At 37.1% G+C, this 19,747-nt stretch overlaps 1 protein-coding gene and 1 pseudogene across 4 annotated transcripts in view; one reads left to right on the forward strand and one right to left on the reverse strand.

The window, feature by feature from the left end:
- The window catches only part of LOC123799262 (uncharacterized), a 1,380,163-nt gene that overhangs the window by 1,111,265 nt on the left and 249,151 nt on the right, over nucleotides 1–19,747 (reverse strand). The gene's annotated exons all lie outside the window — the stretch shown is intronic.
- Nucleotides 3,121–4,167, forward strand: LOC123799303 (dematin pseudogene; annotated as a pseudogene).

Genomic DNA, 19,747 nt, shown 5'->3' on the forward strand with positions numbered 1-19,747 from the left:
TCTGAAGTTCCCTCCTAATTTATCCCTAAAAGCTGATGATTCCAAAAGTCACTGTTTGCTTCTTTTTTTAATTTCTAAACATTTTACTTTCTAATATCCATGTATTATTTCATTTTTTAATATGAATACATGGCCCAAATCTTTTAATGAACTGTAGCTTGAAACATGAGAGACTATGGACTCTGGGAAACAAACTAAGAGCTTCAGAGGGGAGGAGGTGGGGGAATGGGATAGACTGGTGATGGGTAGTAAGGAGGGCACGTATTGCATGGGGCACTGGGTGTTATACGCAACTAATGAATCATCGAACTTTGCATCAGAAACCAGGTACTGTATGGTGACTAACATAATATAATAAAAAAACAAAAAAAAAAAAAAGAAAGAAAAAGGGACAGTGGCTGCTTACAGGTAAGATTTCTATCTGTAGTTTAAGATTTATGCTATTTGGATAAACCATAGGACCTAACAAGCACCTCCATATACCTGTTAAACAGGGGGCTAGTACAGCTAAGTCCTGATCTTTAAGGAGCCATTAACATTAACATTAATGGAAAGTAAAAGAATCCCCAAATGAGAAATGAAACTATTAAAACTAGATTGGGAAAATGGGGGCAGAGGTAACTGCTTAGCCATTTTCTTCTTTTCTTGTAACATCCAAGTGATAAGGTCTTTTTCTTTTTCCCTCCCCAAGGTTTAGGTGTAAAGGCTTTCAAGTCATATTTAAAATGTAGCTGGTTTAGGAAGAGCTCAAACTTCTGTGCTTAAATTACTGAATCTAGTTCAGAAGCCATATCACTGCAGAGGAATGTATGAGTTACTCAGGAACTTTTCAAACTAAATACGCCTTCCCACACACATACCTCCTATAATGGAGATCTTCCTGTGCTTCCTATTTGCCTTTAAAATCACTACAAAGTAAGCTATAGCTTCTAATGGAAGTGGATCAAATTTCTGGGATGCATTGAGAATCATTTTTTTATTAACCATAAAAGATTGAGAAACACCTTTACATTAACTAAGAGTTTAACATGCACTCATTCAATAAACATTGTTTGAACAGCTACTACCTGCTTAATGCCTAGCCTTTAGGAATACAACAGTGTGAGGAAGAGGCATAAGATTAAATAAGCCAGCAAGTTTAGCATGGAGAGACCTATTACAGGTGTAAAACAGAACATTATGGGGGTACGCAGAACCAATATCAATTCCATCTTGGCCAGTCAGGGAAAGATGTCCAGTGGAATTGGTATCTTTGTTGAAAACTAAATGATGAAATAAGTTAGGCAAAAAGTAGGAGAACAAAGTCCCTGACAGAGGCAACAGCTTATATTAATGTCCAGGAGTGAGAAATTATATGATATCTGGAGAAACTTAAAAAAAAAAAATCCAGAATGACCAGAGTGTAGAAGTCAAGTCAAAGACAGGAAAGACACAAGAGAGAAAAGATGAGGCTAAAGAAGCAAAAAGGGTGATCATGAAGCCCCCACTAAGCCACATGAATTTGTTTGAATTCTACCAAGAGAGCACAGAAGAGCAAAGTGATTATTTTAAGCAGAAAAGCAACCTAAGTTTTTCCTTTGGAAAAAAACTCTGACTGCAACGTGCAAAACATATGAGAGGAGGGCAATTCTAGAGCTATGGAAATAAGTTAATATGCAAAGGTGTCTTGTGTTCACTTCTTAGTAAGAGTTCAAATAAGTATTAAACAACCAGAACTCTCTGGCTAACCATTGATTACTCTGTGAATTATCTAGTTAAAACACAGTGTCTTAATGGTTATACTTAATAATTGCACTGTTTATAATTTAAGTTGTTTACTATCTGAGGTTTAACACTCAGAGAATTGATTAAATTGGGTAACTCCCCTCTTGGATGGAAGCAATAACCTTCAATGGAATGCTAACTACCTCTGAGAATTATGTTGAACTCAGACTTTCTTTGCCATAGGCAGAAGTAATTGATTTTAGGCTGGGTGAACAGGTTCTTAATACATATGCCCACAGGGAGAACGTCATTTTAATAAGATGCTTCTATAAGCCACATCCTACTTAAAACAGAAGGTTTTCCCTTTGCCTTCATAAGCAAAAACTGAAGGAGTCCTGTTTGCCCTTAAGTTCATAGTAAACAACTGTGAAGTAATGGAATACTGAGTCGGCAGTCTGCAAAGTATCTCTTTGCCAATTCAGCTGTCTATGTTTTGTTTTGTTTGTAGCTGAAGCTTTCCTAGGAAAATACATCTATGTTTAACATTCTCGAAAACCACTAATTAGTATACCTAAATCTGCTTGGATTGGCTCTGCAGCAGTTGTTCTCCTGATTTCCCAATCTATTGTTTTGTTCTGCCACCACCATGTTGTAGCTAAAATAAAAGTATTCAAATAATTAGAAATTGGGGAGGGGAGATAATAAAATACACAACTACACTTCAAGAGATCAAGGCAAAAAATGGAGAGTCTTAGAAAAATAGGAAATCAGTGATTCATTGATGTGGTCAGATTTTGATGTTGATTCACAGATTTGACCCAATGGAGTATAAGCACTGAGCGTTGTTCAAGACTACTGATTGTAGGAAAAATCGTTTTTCCATACCCACTTCAATTCATGTTTATATAGCATCTGTTAAAATTTTTAATTCTGGTAAATGTTTTCCAGCTCACAGAATACATTAATGTGTATATATATTTATAATATATATGTATACTATATACATATATATACATTATATACATATATAATATATATGACATGAAATTTATGACTACATCCATGTTCATATATTTAGACCTAAGTTATCAATCTAACAATCTTAATATTAGAGAATCAAATTTACTGCCCATTGTTCTTACATCTAGTTTACCAAAATCCCACATATAGCCTACTTTCAGGCATTTACGCAAAATTAAATATTTGTTTTTAAAAAACAGTTGCTTTAAACTTTTCAAGTTACAGTTGGTATTATAGTCCTTTAACAATAATTTTCACAAACTTTAATTTATCACAAACTGCTGGTGGTAACCTGGCTTATTTTATGTAATACACAGATGAACTTTTACAAATATTTTATTAGTTGTGCATTTGTTTCCAAGTCAGTTGGGCAAATAGAGCTAGCACACGAAAGCCATGGATATTAAGGTGCTTGGTTACAGGGACTTGGTTGCCAGCCCCAAGGACAAAACTATCCTGGACATGAATGGCCTGAGTTCATCATGATCCATAAGTGCCACTGTCCCTATTCCCTCCTGTAACACATGGAACTGCGCAGAAGCCAAGATCTCGCTGTCACCCAAATCCACATTTCCTTACCATCCCCAGAAGTGCGGGCAGAGAGCAGGGCCCCTGGAATCATCTCCCAGGCTTCAGCCCCAAGAATCACTGGGACCCACCCAGAACACCCTGGCCCATTTCTATCATCATCCTACCCAGATTCCAACATGTACAAGCAGCCATGCATCCACAAGCAGAAAATCCATGGAAAGTAGCTCTCAGAGCAAGCCTTTCATTGAGGATCTTATCATTGAGTCATCCATGTTCCCTGTAGTCCAGCCCCTGACTCCAACCAGCCCACCAAGATTGAAAATGATTATTGGACATCCCTCTGTCACTGGTCATTGTGGAGAATGAAAGAAGCAGAAGGCATCACAGAAAGAGGCAGAGGAAGAGGATAACTCCAGAAAAGAGATGAAGGCTCTCAGGAAGGGTCAAAGACATGAACTCAGTAAGGCGACTTTCTAATTTGAGAAAGATAATCTTGAAGGAAGAGATAAAAAAGTCATTGCCTACCTACATGAGGAAAACCCAGTCTCTACTGGATCAGACACCCTTCCGAATCTCCCTGCACCCTAGGATGTCTAAGTGTTCTCTTCCTGACTATGTCGAAACCACCTGAGCTAGTTACAGTACACAGACTTCAGCCCATGGGGAGTGAGACTGGAAGGCAAGGCCTACAGATCTGTCACTATGAGGTGCTGGTAGCAACCAATGAGAGTGTGAACCAAGTTTCCTCCAGGTAGGGATCAGATGAAGTTTGAGATGTGTCTGTCAAGTGAGGACTTACCAAGGGTATTTTCCATATCTCCTAAAGAATTTGACAAACTGTTCTGTGTAAACAGAACAAACTCAAGAAAATGTACTCTTCTGATCATCCCCACCATGACTCTCCATGACTGACACTCACCCCCGCTGCTCCAGGGCTCTGGACCTGGGGTCGCTGATCCCAAGGCATCCTTTTCCCATGGTGAGCAGGGAGCCTCTTGGGGGAGCAGAGAGGTGGCGCAGAGCTGGATCTGGCTCCATTCCCCAAGTGGAGAGGCAGCCAAAACCTTTGCAGCCCTGGGGTTGTGAGACATGGACTTCCTTCCCCATAATGAGGGGTGGGGGTGCTCTTTCTCATCCCTGGTACTCATTGTAGAAGGCAAACTCAGTCTGGACTCCAGTAGATACAAAGTTAATGTCTGTGCCCTCCCTCTGCCCACATCCCCACAAGAAGGCTCCCATAAGAGACTGAGAAAAATGAACATGGCCCTTAGTGGTCAGGCCTGTCAGGTGTGTTGACCAATGGGTAGGTAGAACCTTTGGCCTTGGTAGGAGGAGGGTGAGTATGGGAAGCAGCCAGGCAGACAAGGAAACTCCAGGATCCTGTGTGCCAAGCTCTTCTCATCTCAAGTTTTACAGCTTGCCCTACACCTGGGCCTCTTGCTTCTCTGACTAGCAGGCGCAGGCTCCAGCTCAAGGAGATCTCTAGCACGAAGGCTGCCCTGCTCTCTATCTCACTCTGTCCTTTACTTGCCATCCCCAAGCACGGTAGCCTCTTGCTCCAGTACTAACTTCCTCAGAAGCCTTGGTTTAAATTGGATATGTTACCTATACAAAACCCCAGTCTACCATCAGTCTCTAGGCAAAGTCAACTAGAACTCTACATTCGAAAACCAACTCAGATCCTGGGCTGAACCCAGGCCTTCAGACTCCCTTGGATGGGCTTAAGGAGAACAGGTTACAAGGACATTTCTCAGTATCTTGGCTACCAAGTCCCAATTATACCCATGGATCCCTCAACATACTCTCTAAAGAATGCAGTGTATTGGGGCACTGCCCCCCCCTTTCCTCACCTAACTCTCTGCCCTACCTAAATCACACTATCATTTCTTTATTCTCTACAAACATATACGTGTATATAATTTTACATAATATGTATGTTTGTTTGTTTACAAATATAGGAATATCTGGGTCTGGGTTTTGTTCCTTCCTGGCTTCCCTTTCCACTATGTGTATGATAATGCTGGGAAGGGGGACTGTGTTTGGAATTAAAGGTTGCAGTGGGTCCCACCCCCCCCAAATTATATATATACTATATGAATGCTCCATTATTGTCAATATTTAAGTAAAACAAAACAGTGAAAAAGAGTGCATTTCAAATGTGTGTGTGTAGACAAAGAGAGAGAGAGTGAATCCAATTACAGGACCTTATCTGATACTCAGATAAGGAAAAATTATGAAGATAGCTTTTTTCCTGCCTTCAGACTTGAACTAAAATATCGATTCTTCCTGGGTCTTGACTCTGCTGGCCTTTGGACTAGACCTATACCATCAGCTCTCCCAGATCTCTAGCTTGCTCAATCACCCTACAGATCTTGGGACTTGCTAGTCTTTGTAATCATGTGAGCCCATTTCTAGATAGTGATAGAGATATATAGATATAGATACTGATGAAGTTACACAAACTAAAATGTTGGAAAAGAATTTTGTTATTGTACTGATGCCATTATACACACACACACACACACACACACACACACACACACACACACACACTCCATTTCTCTGCAGTACCCTGAGCAATATACTGTAACATAAAGGACTGAAGATAACATCTCCATCCTAACATGAGGACCAGGAGATCAGCTCTTGTTTCACATGTTATCCAGTAATGAAAACAACATAAAAAGAATAGTTATCTCCCAGAATGACATGATGACTTTGATAACACCTGCACATTTTTATAAAATGCTTTCCTAAAAAAAATAATTATTATTTTGGGGCAGCCAAAAGGTAAGTCAGTCTCATCAATATTATAATTGTATTTAAAATTTTCTCCTCACCAATGACTTACTTTCATGTGCTTCTAGTCGTGAAAGTGCCCTTTAATAGAGCTATAGAGTATAGTGTTAAAGAGACAGCACATTTACCATTGTGCAGTAACATAAAATCAATGGCAGCTACTCATACAGGCTTTTTCAATTTCCATCACACATGGTATGCGGCCCTTGGTTCAGTGGATAATCCAATTGTAAACAGTGACTCACTGTTAACAACTCTAGGAAATAGGATTAGCAATTTCTAATTTCAAAGTAAACCTATTTCATTTTTGTCCTGCAAATAAAAACAATGTGTTCCGAGATTAAGCTTTTCAGCTTTTAGAGCTCCCCAGAAACAAAAATGCTGGAAACAAACTTTTATTGTACTAATGCCATTAATGGAAGCCAATGAGTATACGTTCCTAACAGCTTTTTAACAGTTTGGTACTACTACTACTATTACTACTACTACTGCTACTACTACACTGAATTTCAATTAAAGGAAACTTAACATTTGAATTGAAAGAAAATTTAATTGAACCTTTAGAAACTAAAAATCTTAAGGCAAATCCTCTACTCAATGTAATCGGGGGGGAAAATAAAAGTTCATATACTATTACAAAAGTGTTTCCACATCAAAAGTTTTAGATGAGATTTTAGGAAATCGGTTTGTCTTGGAACACAGTTAAATTGAATCAATGATCTTGTAATTTTTTGTGAATTATTTATGATACCACTATAAAACCTACTTTTCTCTACTTATCTGTGAAGTCCTTTAGTAGAATATTGCCTTGATCGAAAACTATACTTCCGCTCTGAGTTATAGACTTCTCAACTCCCTATTCCAAAGAACAGAGGATGGTGTCTTTTATTCTGCTTTTAGAACACAAAAGTGTCACTGTGTCAGGCCACTGGGTCTCTGTCAATAATACTCATGTCTGGCTTTTTAAAAAATGCCCATGCTTGCACCCTATATCCAGGGATTTCTCTAATTGGTCTGGGCTGGAAACTGCTAATCTGTGTTTTTTAAGCTCTCCAGATATTTATAGTATACAACCATTGTGGGAAACACTGGCCTAGATTAACCAAGGAAGGGTTACACCAAAAGGAAGCCTGAGGCTATGTAACTGGGATTTAGAACCACAATATTTATTGTCCAAGTTTGTAGCAAGAAACCTGTACTGAATCCAAAGGGCAAATAAGATCAATCAGGAGACAGAATAAAGTTAGTGGACAGGGAGGTCAATATTGCAAACTGAAGGATTTTTGTGGAACAGTTTTTATGACTAGTGACCATTGGCAGAAAGCAGATTCAGAAGTTAACTTGAATAAGCCATTCTAGCCTGAAAAAAACTAAGAATAAATATCTCCCTAGCTCCTTCTGTGGGAAACTTGACTACTTGTCTAAACAAAGAAATTATATTATAGTGACATTGCAAGGTACACTTCTTTCCCCTTTGAACTCATTAATCATCAACAAACTTGTTCACACCATTCTGATACGAGTACATGCTATGTAACATGAGATTAGAGAAGGTTTGTGTCATTTATAAGTTAATGGTAGAAAGCAGTTAAAAATCAGAGCTCCAGGTCCATGACTGACCAGGCCCACTTACCTTTGAAATCTCACTCACCTTACAAATTTGTTAGGTCTTTTTATAGAACTCACTGGACTCTGGAAGCCACGAGAGTTAATTCATTTATCAGTCTTTTATTTTGTATTAGTTATATCTCATAGGCACTATACAAGAAAGATGCTAGGAACTCAGGAAAAGATATAGCTCCTGTCCTCAAAGAGCTCACATTCTCATAAACTAAATAAAAGTTACCAAACTATTAAAATATACTTAGGATACTGCATCAGTAGTGATACGCTAGCAGATAAGAACAAGGCATGAGAAAGGCAGCACGAAAGAATTCAATAGGTATGCTTGGGAGTGGATTGCTGAGGACCATCAAAATGCTTTTGAGAGATTATATTTATAGTGATTCCTGAAGCAAAGAAAAGAAGCATTAAGGGACTGCAGTGCAGAGCCATAGAAAACTCAAAAAACATGCATTAGGGTATGGTCCCAAAAGGGGCTGCGTGGAAGGAAAGACATGGAAAGATCAAATAAGACAAATACATGTTTGTTTGTTTGTTTGTTTTTGTTTGTTTGTTTTACAGCCAAGATTGCTTAAATTCTATCTTAAAGATAAAAAAAAACAATTTGAAGATTTCACACAAGTGTTTGAACAATCAGGTCTTTAAGAATAAAAAGAAGCTAAGTGAGAGACAAAGCATTAGTGAGAGACAAGACTACTGAAATAATATAGTTGGTATTTATGCTAAACAAAGCAAACATAGCTAAGATAGAGTCTGAGTACAGAGTGAACAGGATTCATTGAAGAGGCATTTAGAAATTGACAGGATTTAGGGATCAGTAAGAATGAGGAAGGCTGGAATAATATAAAAATTACCTCCAATTTTTAGCTTATGAAATCAGATGAAACTGAAGTGCCATTTACTAAGGAGGATAAAATGAAACAGTTGATTTAGGACAGAGAAATTATGAATTCAGTCTTATACAAGTTGAATTTGAGGTGCCACTGGCCAGTTAACAGGAGCAATCATAGAACTGTTGGAGATCGGCTAAGATACAAAGGAGCAAGTTTGTGTTTGAGTCAGGCATTGTGAGTCATCAATCCATATTTCTTTGTTATCGCCAAGGGTCTTCTCAGAAACTTGATTCCCAAGGTTTCCCTTCCTGAGGAGACCACAGAAGCAGCTGATGGTAATAGTGACGTAACAGAAAATGTGGCAGAATTTGTACCTTTGTCACCCAGCATATTTTTTAAGAAGGTAATGGGCTTCAGATGAAAACATAGGAAACAAAGAATGAGAGAGTATGGTGGAGGATACATCTCCAAAAAGGATGCTAAGACAGACAGTTCAAAAGGTAGAAAGAAAACAAAGAGACCAAAGAAGAAAATGATAAAGTCAATCATACTATCAAATACTACTCAAAAATTAATTATATAAGAGCCATAAATTACTTCATTCAATTTTACAATTAGAAGTTTTTGGAAATATTGGCAAAAGTAGTTCCAGTAATTTCCAGGAATGGGATTCTAATCACAGTGAGCTATGTATAAGTGCCATGAGTGAGAGATGAGGGGCATTCTTTCAATAAACTTTGTTGTTAATGGACAGAATTATACGGTGTGATGGCTAGAAAAATATGTAAGATTGAAGTGATTTCTGGGTTTATTAGTTGTTTAAGTTTGCAGAAATGGAAATTTATTGAAAGGAATAGTTATAGGAATGTTATAAGTTTCAGCCATGATATTTGATGGATTGATGTCCCTGAGGAAATGGGAATGACGGCACCCATAGCAAAGTAGGGGGAATTTTTTTTAACAGAAAGAATGACTGCTTCCTCTGAGAAGAGAGGAAAAAAGCTAGAGTGGATACGGATATGTTGAGAAACTACAAGAGCCCTCCTAGTCTGGTCTGTTTATGAATTCCAAGGCAAAGTCAACTTCTGTGAGTCAAAGGATAGGAGTAGGCTAGGGAATTTGGGAAGAGTTATGGGAGCCTAGAATAATAATGCATAGAAGAGAGACTGATGAAAAGCTTAAAGGATTTCCAGGAAGATTTAAGTTCCAACTGAAGCTAGAAATTATAAATCTGTTCTGTCCCATCCTTCCATAGTTATGTGATTTCCTTTAGCAGTGCTCGGTTGCCTGAACACAGTTAAACAGATAATCCAGGTTGATAATGAGGGCTCAACATGCAGATATTGAGAAAGATAGGGAGACAAAGCTGTTGAGGTTATGGGAGAAAGGGAGATGAAAATGAAGTTCATGGTTTCAAGATGAAATGCAGAAGAAAATGAGGCTAGGATAGAGAAATAGAAAATTGAAAAATCAAGGATCTAAAAGTTACCTTGAAGTTAATGTATGGGTAGAGTGAAAGTAAGTAGACTGTTGGAGCTTACTATTGCATAATACAGCTATTATTTTGTACCATTATCTTCTGCAACCATCCATTGTACTTAATAAATGTTTGTCAAATTAAACTTATTCTGAGATATGTAGAAAAGAATTTTTTTTAATTGAAAGATAAACCACATAGTACTCTACACTGTAAAATTCTTTGCTCACACAGACAGAGCATAAAAAGGTCTTATATTCAAGGTAGTAAACCACTCAAAACCAATAGCAAGCGCTAAGCCTCCAATTCCATCCTAAAACTCAGAGGATCTGATTCAAATACCATGTTTTGGCCAGTAAGATTTAATTTTAAAACCTAGATGTGTCATCCTGTTCATGAGATATTTTAAGTAAAGATTGCACTGCATGAAGAGACACCCCATCTAACCCTAAAACTAATATGGAGGAAACGCAGCAAATTATACACAATCTTTGTTGTTGGCTTTTTTCCACAGAAAAGTAGGTTAGTTACCAGAATTTGACTTCACTCAGCTGAAGAAATCGATTCTAGGGATGCATATGTTGACAATCACTTGTAACAATATCTACTTTTCTCATTTTAGAGAAAAAAAGTCCTTAGAGATCACTTAATCCAAGCACTTCATTATGCAGCATGAAGAGCAAGTCCTGAAAAAGATTAAGTGACGTATCCAAGGTCACACAGAAAGTAAGCAGCTGCACTGTAACCCAGGACCAAATTCTTCCACTACAGTGAAAATCACCAGAACATTAAAGAAGCTCTCTGGCTTATTTATGTAAGTACATATATCAGTGAAATTGAGTAAAATGACCACGATTTCAATAGAAGCAACTGCTTTCCATCTACCCTTTATGAGAACACTGTGGGCTAAATTCCTGCTTATACATTCTCTTTTTTTGTTGCAAATGAGCAAAAGAAAGTTTCAAATAGGTGATAACACACACGCAAAAACACACATACAGAGTGGGGGGGAACAGAAGAAGATCTATGAAAACATAATTCACAAACGGAAGTTTCTCTCCTTGGATAATTAGAAATTGGCTATATTTGCTCTTTTTTTTTTTTTTTTTTTTTTTTTTTGTAATCCCTGATGTGACTAAAATGGTAATTAGCTATATTTTCCATTTTGGTAGAAACATATTGTATTTCATGTGTAGTGTAGTTCTGGTCTCAAAAGGGAAATGGAAAATCAGGAGAATATTTTTCAATGTCTCCTCTCTGTAAAGATTTACTGAGTTGTCTCTAATGTACACTGACAGCTTCTGCATTAAAATTAGAGGAAAGTAGACATCGATATTGTCAAGGTAAAAAAAAAAAATCTCTCCCCTTTCATTTTCATTCTACTAAAATAAATCAGGACCATATCTTTTAATATTTTATTAGAATTGTTCATTTCTGAAGGTCAAGAGCAAAAGGACTTTTCAAAGTTTAAAAAAGATTCCCAAAAGGTGGCAGTTAATTGATAGTCTCCAGACATCAACAAAAGTCTGGACTAGAAGCCTAAAAGCTATGCTAATTTCCTTGTTCAAAAGTTACCGGTGTTACTTAACTATGTAACTTAACTTCAGTGTGACCTATATAACTTGTTTGCAAACAACAGAAACCCATTCTAAATAAACTTAAATAAAAAGAAACTTATTAGAAGAATATCAGGGTGTTACCAAGTGGATGGAGTTGTGGAGAAACCAGGGTTAAAATCAGAGCAAAAACCCAGACTAGAACTGCTTTTCTGTAAGAAAAAAAACTGCTGCAATGAATGAGTTCTAGCTATTTGTTCCACCCTGCTTCATTCTACTCAAGATTTAAAATCCCAGAAGAGAGATTCTATCTAGCTAAGCTTGTTTCACATGTACCCCTTGAGTGTATATGACTATTGAGATGTGGGGGAACTTCTAGCTGAATTCAATAAGACAAAAAATAGTATAATATTGTTGGGGTTAATGTAGAGCATGAAATCAGCCATAATACCTGGCTTGCTAAAATGTAACATGGAGGCCCCTGAGGGTCAGGGAAGGTTTCTGAGAAGGGCATAGGCCTTTGGAATGCCAAGGCCTGCTTGACCACTCTGCAGTTGGAATGCCGCGGGGAGTTGCCTTCCCCAAACTTTCCTAGCCCAAACAGCCGCCCTGTGATCTAAGAAATGTAGGCACTGTTCCTTAGGCTCTGTTTAGCAGAACTCATAGAACACGAAAATTAGCATATCCATCTTTCCTGTAAACAGATCCTCCCAGTTTCAGTAAGACCCCTGGTCACACATCCTGTGCTTGAGAAATAGTGATAAGGATTTGTGGTTATCCTGAAGGACCAATAAAAGCGAGAGCAAAGAAGAGCAAAGGGTCTTCGTCTCTGAGCACTGATACCCTTGTCTTTTCCTCTCTCTCACAGCAAAGTTTGGAGTAATCTTTCATCCGTCGGTACAGGAATTGCTGGCTATTCCCAGCACAATATGGTTAACTCCCCCTTACAGACTACATACAACGGGAGAGAGGTAATTTTTCAAAAGAAAATCAGAGTATTGCTAAGAAATGGGAATTCATGCTGGGCAGTCAAAATTTATAGACTTATCCACTACAAACAAAATATCTTAGCATTGATTTTGAAGGAAATAATAATAATAGTAATAATAGTAATAATAATAATGGCTACCCTTTAATGCAAATATTTCTGTTAACATATAAGAAAGTGTATATATTATCCGAAGGTCCCCAAATCAAGACAACCGAGGATACACTGGAAATCTGGGACAAGTGCCCTCCTCAAGTGATAGTGTTTATAAATATCTTTTGCTTACCAGCAGCAGTCTAAATGCCTGAGGTGACCAACAATTTATTTTTTTCTTTCTACAGCTACAGATCAGGCTTCACATTTATAAGTCACCGTATATCAAACATAGAGACAGCAGTTAGTCCAGCCCAAAGGAAAAGAAGTGGAATCACCTCAGAAATGATTTAATCCATGCTTCAAACTAGCATATCTATCCTGAAAATCATTCCTGACTGCATGAACACCTGAGAGAAATTTGCATTTGATAGTTCTGATCTGACAACCACAAACATTAAACCTTAATAACATGTAATGTTGCAGAAGTTTTGCATATCTGCAATTCGTAAGCACTATCTGTTTTGAGCGAAAATAAGTTACCCAAAGTAGATTCAAATGGTTTCAGCTTAATGTGATGACTAATAAAATAATGCTGAACAGTGAGCAAAACTCTAAATTCCACCTCAGTGGTTCTGACTTTTCTATTTCCTGAATGAATAATTATCTTAATACAGATTAATCTTACATAATATGACCGTTTGTGTATTGTGTGTTGTATGTTGCTCAAGAAATACATTGTAAGATTATATACTGAAAATCAATGAGCAAGTTGGAATAATTACAAAAATTTTGAAATAGTTTTATGAACCAAAATGATATTTTAGGACAATTTCTAAAGGATGTTACATAGAGTTATGAGACATATGTCTCAGAAGGTAATTGAGAAACATTTTCGTCTAAGTTCTTCATGAGCTTACCAATGTTCTAATAGCACATATTACATAATTAAAATCAAAGACAATTCAATACAGAACACAGGACTGAGTATGGACAATATCCAACATGCTCCTGAATGTAAGAAATATATTGTTCAAAAAAATGGTAAGAAAGCTGATACACTGGGGCGCCTGGGTGGCACAGCGGTTAAGCGTCTGCCTTCGGCTCAGGGCGTGATCCTGGAGTTATGGGATCGAGCCCCACATCAGGCTCCTCTGCTATGAGCCTGCTTCTTCCTCTCCCACTCCCCCTGCTTGTGTTCCCTCTCTCGCTGGCTGTCTCTATCTCTGTCGAATAAATAAATAAAATATTTAAAAAAAAAAAAAAAGAAGAAGAAAGCTGATACACTGCCTAACTTTGACATTTACCTTTGTGTCCAGAAAAAAAAAATTTGTCATCTTAAACATTAACTCTTGCCCTTTTTTCCAGTTACTAATTCTCAAATTTCTAATGGAAAACGTACTGCTGTATATTGTGTCAAGTAACACAACTGACAGTCCTCCTTTTCCTTCCTCAATAATATCCTAAGTGTTCATGAAGAGTAAACAAGCACCTCAGAACTAGAATAGATCAAATAATTCCCCAAAGAGATATGGCAATAAATTCTCACAAATTAGGATTGCAGGGAGGAAGAGAGGTTTTCATAAAGTATTATCTTAAAAATAGATATATAAAACATATATGTTTAGCCTATTTTGCTAGCAAAATATGCACACACACGGAATCAGATTTTTAGACTTAGCCAAACATGTACAAATAAACTAGACTGTTTTTTCAAAAATGCAGTAAGATTATTTTGATAGAGGGACATTAATTTTTTTAAAGGCATATTATTTATGCATCAAGAAAAGTATAACTAGAACATCAAATGGCTTATTTCCTTGATATTTGCATTAAGAAGCAGCTACTGTCTGTTGTTTGGTTAGGGCTTGGTTTGTTTCTTCTGTTTGTTTTGGTTGCTTTTGTTTTTCTTTTTGTTTCTGTTTTGTTTTTCCCAAAGGCTATTTTAGAATGTTAACGATTTGGGGATATAGGTAAAGGTAAATGTGTATTCACTACACAACTCTGGAATTTTTCTATGTACCAGAAAACTGTTATAATATTAGTTATTTCATGCCTCTACGCACTTTGCATACATTGGCCTTCCCTATTTGCTCCACAGATCTAAACTCCAATCATCTTTAAACTAATAGCATTTCCTCAGTCAGGTGACCTGCCCACGCAGAGCTAGGCACCCTCCCATCTCTCAGTGCACTATATGCTGTACCCAGACAATGATATTTGTTGTATTCTTTAATACCTATTTGTTGTCAAGGCCATCTCTTCCACTTCCAAGAGACATGCAGACATGCAGTAAAATCACATGGAGAAAAATTTTAAGGTATTGATATAAATCTCCACTCAGACTTGGTGAGGAATACAAATCCACATTTTTTAAAAGTCCTCCACTAAGTCTAATGTTCATCTCTAGTTAAGAATAACTGCACTAACCTGCAAACGTCAATGTTAAAGAGCTTTTTTCACTTATTTACTTATAACTTGTTGACTGAAACACAGCACATGGTAGGCACAGAGCAATGTTTAGGGAAGCATATAATGCAGTAGTAAATAGCAAATCCATAATAATGATGCAGACAGCAATATATGGACAAGTACAGATCAAGCTGGAAGTGGGCCTGCATAGACCTGATCTTTAAACGAGGCTTGGCTGAAAAGACAAGAAAACTAGGAGGGTCATCAGCTCCGGCAGCACAAACTGCTTTGTGCATTCAAGCATAAGTCTGTGATAATAAAGAAAAAATACTTCCTGTTGTGGGGATCAGAGCTCCTGGCTAACTGGTCCCTGTAAGAGCAAAAGCTTCTAATACTCCAAAATAACTGCAAACTTTCTATTAACAAAGAACTTAGTTGCTTTTAAATATGTTTCAGGTGGTTCAGAGAATATTTTCATGCAACTTTATTACAGATCATCTTATTGTTTTAATGGGGTCCCATGTCTCTTTCCTTGGCAAAACCATATAACTCTGTCTTTAAAATAGTTTCCTCAAACTGAGCATTCTGAATACTATAAAGAGATCCCTTATTACACATAATTTAGATAAATACATCAGGCATACAGGAAGCATTTGGTTTACTGAGGAATGAGTCACTATCTGAACTAGAATATAAGAAAAGTGTCCTTGCACCAAAGAAAGGCCATTCCTGATGGATGAGACATGAGTGAAGGCCTCAGCATCACTGCCACCTGCAGAAATTTTCCCTCCCATTCAACCCCCATTACTCATACATAAAACTATTCTTTCTCTCCTAATATGCCCTTCTTTTTAATGGCTAAGAAGTCGTGAGATTTCATCAGGTAATAGAAACTTAAGTTTTTCAGAGTCAATTTCAATAAATAATACTAATAACATCATTAATTCATTAGTGAGAAATTAGTGCTGTAAAGGCATGGACATTGTAATCACCTCTGTATCCTCAGTGTCTTGAAAAAGATCTGGCAGACAACAGGTACATAACAAACATTTGTTAAATAAATCAATGAATTAGTGATACTATATCCATTCTTCCACACAGTAAATGGAGTGAGATAAAGCAAATGTAAGTTAGTGTTCCTGTGTTATGAAATACATTTCTTTTTACACTCAAAGCCTAGACTTAAGAGAATCCAGAGTGGCATATCTTCAAGCTCAAAAATTTGCGGTCAACCACAGTGCGAAGATTTGGGACTATCAGTCGACACTCTTCCTATCCTTCTAAAGCCTGGGTTCAAGTGCCCTTGAAAGTCATCCAGAGTAGATTGAAAGAGGATGCAGACGGATGTGAAGTTTCTATCCAGTCAACCATAATAAGGAAAATCACAAGACCATCCAGAAAGGGAAATAGTACATTGTAGCAGGTAGAAGAAAATGCATTCCCTTCTACTCCTGATAAGTTTATAAAATTTGGGATTCAGTTTCCTATCATCAAAAACCCAGAAACCTAAAAATTTATTTCCCAAATTATTCATAACTTAAAAAAAAAACCTCATGATGTATAACACAGAACCTCAAATCTGGTGCTTTTTAAATTTTTGCTGGGTACAAGATCATTAACAGAGAAATATATCGTGACTAACATGTCATACAGAGGTCTCGATGTCTTTAATGTTGCTATTAATAGCTAGAGCAATTCAGAGCCTCTTACTTATTCTCTCATTGTTTGCACCTGATGTCAACTTAGTCAGAATGATTTGTTTAAAATATGTGATTCAGAAGGCATCTCAAGAAGTAATGTGGAATGTATAATCCGGGCCTGCCTAATTTCAAGTGAAATACAAGAGAGAAATGCATATTAATGTAAAATGACTATAAATCAAAAGCTATTTCATTTTCTAGGGTAATATAAAAGCCAAACCTGTTTGAAACCATAATTCAGCTGTCATAATCTCTTAGATATACCACTGACCTTCCTTGGAAGTTTCTGTCACATAGAAGTGAATGGATCGGGAGGAGCAACGTTAAATCACATGGCGTTACTGAGAGCCAGGTACTTGAAAGTAATTTAGCTCACTTGAGCAAGTCCTTTAACCACAAGTCACACTTTCTCAGATAGAGATTCCTTGTGCTGTACACGCACATACACTGGCATAAAACACATTCACCGTGTAGACTATACAAAGAGATTCATTGTGTATTCCATGCCTGTGCTTACAGATTTTTTTCAATCAATATTGAACTCCAGTGCTCCAGTGTTTTCAAGAAACAGCTGAAAGATTTTGTGTTGTAATTCCTGAAGTCACTCGTCTGATTAACTTAAGAATGTATATTTTCTCTGGGTATTCTACATTTATTATTAATAAATAGCCAGTATCTAGCATGCTTGCTTGGCTGCCTATCTCTCCAAAATGAATCATTCTATTAACACTGTGACTTTCAATGTTAAGCCTGAGGTAGGAAACGGGCTTGAATCTAAAATCAGGCTATTCACCAATGCCAGAGATGGGTGTTAGAAATAAAAAAAAAAAATTATTTTTGGAAGAATGGTTAAAGAACAATCTGCCTTTGGGACTTACGGGGACGCTTAAACTGGAAGGAAAGAGATGATTTTTATTTGACTCCATGCGCAATTTGTTACTGGATTTTCAATGAAGAGCTAGTGCTGTTTTTATGGACAATAATTATTGTATCATTACCTCCTCCCCCAAAGACAGAAGATTAAATTGTTACTTTGAAAGCTTTTTAACTGTCAGAATTTCTTATGATTGTGGATGAAGGAGGGTAAGGTGTGGAATATAGAGACCTCTGCTTAGAGCTTCAAACAACTATGGGTAGATCCATGTTTCACCCTCAAACCTTTCCCTTAGTGAGTATCTGCTGATCTCCAAGAGGTTTTTTTTTTTTTTTAAAGATTTATTTTATTTATTAGAGAGAGAGAGACAGCCAGTGAGAGAGGGAACACAAGCAGGGGGAGTGGGAGAGGAAGAAGCAGGCTCCCAGCAGAGGAGCCTGATGTGGGGCTCGATCCCAGAACGCCGGGACCACGCCCTGAGCCTAAGGCAGACGCTTAACGACGGCGCCACCCAGGCGCCCCTCCAAGAGGTTTTTTTGTTTGGTTTGGTTTGTTTTTTGTTTGTTTGTTCGTTTGTTTGTTTGTTTAAGGTAAGGACAAAACCACTTATTGTACAGTTGAGGAATAACTGATTCCCAAAGGGCTAAATCTATCCACAAGGAAAAATACACTTTAAGAATCATTTCTATTATCTAATACAAAGACTAAGACTATAAAGTCCTTGGTTCCATTTAAAACTCTACTAATAAATTTCTGGGTAAACCACTCTGTACCTCAAATTTTTATCTATAAGGCATCCAAGTTAGGGAATTAAAAGCTAAAAACAAACATCCTGAATACAGCAAATACTGAGCTTCTACCAAAAAAAAAATCATGTATTAAAACATGATTTCAAAGTACTTATGTAATTAACAAATGAATGATCAGTAAATATTTAATCCCATTTATGTGGATGAGGTGCTGTGAATGATGAAAAGTATTTTAAAAAATAATGCACAGTCCCTGACTTCACAAATGTTACAATTTATATGGCAAAGCCAAGTTTTCAATGGTTTCATTCATGTTTCCAGAGGCATTTATAGATTGATTGCAAACAATTTCATAACAACCAATAGCCATCCCTCATACTGGGTGAACAGAAGCCTATACAAGAGGCTTGGATGACTTTTAAGGAATCTTAACATAACTTGGCATAATTTCTTGAAAAAGATAATACTAGGCAGGTAGTTCCCTTTTTCACAACCTCAACCCTCAAGCTCTTTCAAAGCTCTTACATAGAAACACTATCCGTTAACAGGAAGCTATAAGGAAACTATTACTCCAATTGTCACATAAAACCTGGAAATATTTCTTCTTATCACTAAAGTCAGTCAATTCATCCCCCACCTCATGAATCTGTCTGGAGTCTCCTAAGACCCCTGTGGTGTACCTTGTTGCCTGGGATGAAAATAGCATACTAAGGATGCCTGGCCCCCATCAGTTCCTCAGCCACATAACATTTCCGTCCACTCTTATGAGCATCAACACTTTCCCATCTGAGGACTCCTCTCACATTTACTCTAAAAAATAAAGAAAAAAAAGAAATTAAGTTACCCCCAAAGTAACTACTGCAGAGAGCCATCACTAACCTCTACCTTCCCGAACTGATTCATGAAATTTGGCTCTGTTTCTGACAGGTGGAAAGAATTCTGAGTTCCCTATTATTACAATCAGTAGCAAATTAGAGGCTAACTCCATCCAAAAAGAGAAAAGGCGGGGGGGGAAGCAAATTATCTGTCTGATATCTTAAACTTTTTCCTGAGGAAAATCATTTAGGTGTGGGTCATTTAAAAAATGTAAAAAGGAATAATTAGAAAGAAATAAAATAAGAGGTGTTAGGAAAATACTTATGTGAATATAACATTTTTAAGAGCATTTAAATAAGACTGGAAAGAGTGCAAGATAAGTAGCCTTTGCTTCTGGAAACTTCTTAGTTGTCAATCACCAAATCTTATAAGGTCCCCATATACTTAAGTAACCTAAGCCATGAGATAGAACATGACATGTAAGATATAATATGAAATAAAAGAATGGCTACATCTCAATGAAGGGATTATATTCCTGGTGAAGAAAATATTGAGAGAGTGAGTGTGGGAAA

This window comes from Ursus americanus, chromosome 5 (assembly GCF_024610735.1).
Source record: "Ursus americanus isolate L20-20 chromosome 5, mUrsAme1.1.p, whole genome shotgun sequence".
Taxonomy (NCBI): Eukaryota; Metazoa; Chordata; class Mammalia; order Carnivora; family Ursidae; genus Ursus; species Ursus americanus.